Genomic DNA, 3,956 nt, shown 5'->3' with positions numbered 1-3,956 from the left:
GGTGTGGCAATTCCCAGGAATTCCCCGCGCTCTCTCCTCCCTCATTAACCGCGGCCCCGCCCGGCGCTGATTGGCCCAAATTACGGCCCAATCAACGCTAATAACGGCTCATTATCATTAATGAACGCAAATTAACATTCATAAACATTCATAAACATTCCCGCGGTGCCACCCCCAGCCGTGTCACTGCAATGTCCCCGGTGCCACCCCCGATTGTGTCACCGCGTTGTCCCCACCGGTGCCACCCCCAGTGCCACCCTGGCTGTGTCACCGCGCTGTCCCCAGTGCCCCTCTGTCCCCAGTGCCACCCTCGGTGCCACCCCCGATAGTGTCGCTGCCTTGTCCCCGATGCCACCCCCGGTGCCACCACCCTGTCTCTGGTGCCACCCCCGACAGTGTCACTGCATTGTCCCCACCGGTGCCACCACCCCGTCCCCCGGTGCCACCCCCCGGCCCTGTCACCGCACTGTCCCCTGTGCCACCCCCGGTGCCACCCTGACCCTCGGTGCCACCTCCGGCCTTGTCACTGCACTGTCCCCCAGTGCCACCCCCGACTGTGTCACTGCATTTTCCCCACCGGTGCCACCCTGTCCCCCAGTGCCACTCCCGACAGTGTCACCGCGCTGTCCCCAGTGCCACTCTGTCCCCGGTGCCACCACCCTGTCCCTGGTGCCACCCCCGACAGTGTCACTGCATTGTCCCCGGTGCCACCCCGTCCCCAATACAACCCCGGCCGTGTCACCGCGCTGTCCCCACCCAGCGATGTCCCCGGTGCCACCCCCGGCTTTGTCACCGCGCTGTCCCCACCCCGGAAGGGCCGTGTCCGGTGCCCGCCCCGCGCCCACGGGGGTGACACCGGGATGGCCCAAACGAGGGGACAGCGGTGCCACCCCCGACAGTGTCACTGCCCAGGGAGGGTCTCCGGTGCCACCCTGTCCCCTGGTGCCACCACGGCCGTGTCACTGCGCTGTCCCCGGTGCCATCCCCGGTGCCACCCCGACCCTCGGTGCCATCCCCGGCCGTGTCACTGCATTGTCCCCGCCGGTGCCACCCCGTCCCCTGTGCCACCCTGTCCCTTGGTGCCACCCCCGACTTTGTCACCACCCTGTCCCCGGTGCCACCCCCGGTGCCACCCCCGGCCGTGTCACCGCGCTGTCCCCGCCGGTGTCACCGAACCGGCCCGACCGGTCCCGCCCGCGGCTCCTCCCGGTGCCACCGCCCCGCGCTGTCCCCGCGATGTCGTCACGGTGTCCCCGCGATGTCCCCCGGGATGTCCCCGCGGTGTCCCCGCAGCGCGCTGAGTTCGTGCCCCGGGAATGCCCCAATTCGGGCCGGGCTGGGGACACGGGGATGTGACATTGGCGCGGGTGGGGACAGCGGGATGTGACACTCGCACGGCCCGGCGCGGGTTTGGCGCGGTTTTGGCGCGGGTTCGGGGCGGTTTTGGCACAGATTTGGGATGGTTTGACGCGGTTTTGGCGCGGTTTTGGCGCGGTTTTGACGCGGTTTTGGCGCGGGTTTGGGGCGGGTTTGGGGCACGCCCGGGCCGGATTTGGCGCGGGTCCGGCCCTGGCACGGCCGGGCAGGGCTGGGCACGGCTCCGGCACGGCTCGGGCACGGATCGGGAACGCCCGGGGCGGGGTTTGGCACGGTTTGGGGACAGCGGGGGCGGGGTTTGGCACGGTTTGGGGACACCCGGGTGGGGTTTGGCACGGCTCAGGCACGCCCGGGGACACGTGAGTGTGGCTTTGGCACAGATTCGGCCCAGTTTGATCCCAGTTTGGCCCGGTTTCCCCCAGTTTGAGCCCAATTTTTGCTCGGTTTTCCCCCAGTTCACTCCCAGTTTTTTCCCCAGTTTAATCCCAGTTCAATCCCAGTTTTATCCGAGTTTTATCCCAGTTCAAATCCAGTTTTCCCCCCACTTCAATCCCAGTTTTTTCCCAGTTTTTCCCCAATTTTATCCCAGTTTTTCCCCCAGTTTTTTTCCCAGTTCGATCCCAGTTTGATCCCAGTTTTATCCCAGTTCAGTTTGCTCCCAGTTTAATCCCAGTTTAATCCCAGTTTTGTCCCCAGTTTTATCCCACTTCCATCCCAGTTCTCTCCCAGTTTTTCCCCCAGTTCGATCCCAGTTCAATCCCAGTTTTTTACCAGTTTAATCCCAGTTCAATCCCAGTTTGATCCCAGTTCAATCTCAGTTTTTTCCCCAGTTCGATCCCAGTTTTCCCCCAGTTTTTCCCCCAGTTCAATCCCAGTTTTATCCCAGTTTTATCCCAGTTCAATCCCAGTGTTTTCCCAATTTTTCCCCCAATTTTTCCCCCAATTTTTCCCCCAGTTTTATCCCAGTTTTCTCCCAGTTCAATCCCAGTTCGTCCCAGTTTCCCCATTTCCCCTCCCCCCCCGCTCCCAACCGCTGACCTCACCTGTGCGCGCGCGGGGAGGGGGCGTGGCCAACATGGGCGTGTCCTCGATGGGCGTGTCCAGAGTGGGCGTGGCCAAAGTGGGCGTGTCCCTGGGCGCCAGGTGGGGCGGGCGCGGCCCCGCAGTCGCGGCGGGACCATGAACGGGCTCCAGGAGAGCGCGGTGAGACCCCCGGGACCCCTCCCCAAATTCCCAAAAAATCCCCCAAACCCCCCCTCCGGGACCCCTCCCCCAAAAATTCCCAAAATTCCGCGACTTTTCCCAAAAAATTCCGGGGCCTTTTCGTTCCCCCCCCGTCCCGGAACTGCCGGGATGGAAATCGGGATCCTTCCCCTTCCTGGGTGGGGTTTCGGGGGATCCTAAAACCCCCTGGGATTTCCGGGACCCTTCCCCAAATTCCCCCAAATCCCCGGGACCCCTCCCCGAAATTCCCAAAAATTCCGGGACCTTTCCCCAAAATTCCCGGGCCTTTTCTTTTCCCCCTTCCCGGAACTCCCGGGATGGAACTCGGGATCTTTCCCCTTCCTGGGAGGGGTCCTAAAATCCTGTGGGACCCCCGGGACCCCTCCCCAAATTCCCAAAGGATCCCCAAAATCCCTCGGGATCCCTCCCCGAAATTCCCAAAATTCCCTGATTCCTCCCTGAAAATTCCCGGGCTTCTCCTTTTCCCCCTTCCCAGAACTCCCGGGATCCTTCCCCTTCCTGGCAGGGATTTTGGGGGATCCCAAATTCCTTTGAGACCCCCGGGACCCCTCCCCAAATTCCAAAAATATTCCCAAAATTCCCGGGACCCCTCCCCAAAATCCCGAAATTCCTCCCTTTTCTCCCTTCCTGGGATTCCCGGGCTGAAATTCGGGATCTTTCCCATTTCCGGGAGGAATTTTGGGGGATCCCAAATCCCTCTGGGACCCCTTTGGGACCCCCGGGACCCCTCCCCAAATTCCCAAAATTCCCGGGACCCCTCCCCAAATTCCCAAAATTCCTCTCTTTTCCCCCTTCCCGGGATTTCCGGGCTGAAATTTGGGATTTTTCCCCGTCCCGGGAAAGTTTTGGGGGATCCCAAATCCCTTTTTGACCCCTCCATCCCATTCCAACCCCACCCCGAGATTTTTGGGAACTTTTTGGGAATTTGGGGACCCTCCCGGGTGGTTTTTTTTTTGAATTCCCGTCCACTTTTTCCCGAATTTCCATCCCACAAACCCCGAGTTTTTTTCCGGCGCCTCCCCCTGGGCCCGCGCAGCGCCGGAGCCGCTCCCAAAATCCCGATTTTTTTTCGGGAAAATTCCTCCCGGGAGCGGCTCCCGGGGATCCCGGGGCCATCCCGGTTTTTCCGGCTGGAATTTCAGGAATTTTCCCGTTTTTTTCCCCCCCCGATTTTCCTTCTCCCGGTTTTTCCGGGCCCTGGGTGGGGCTGGCGGCGCCCCAAAAATCCCGGGAAAAGCGACGGATCCCGGGTTTTTTTTTGGGAATTCGAGCAGCTCCGGGATCTCTCCCATGGGGGTTCCGGGAATGGGAAAAACGAGAGGGGATAATGAAAA

This window comes from Malurus melanocephalus, unplaced genomic scaffold, assembly GCF_030028575.1.
Source record: "Malurus melanocephalus ecotype Western Australia unplaced genomic scaffold, MMel_1.1 scaffold_1473, whole genome shotgun sequence".
Classification (NCBI taxonomy): Eukaryota; Metazoa; Chordata; class Aves; order Passeriformes; family Maluridae; genus Malurus; species Malurus melanocephalus.
Note: the sequence above shows the minus strand (reverse complement) of the source record.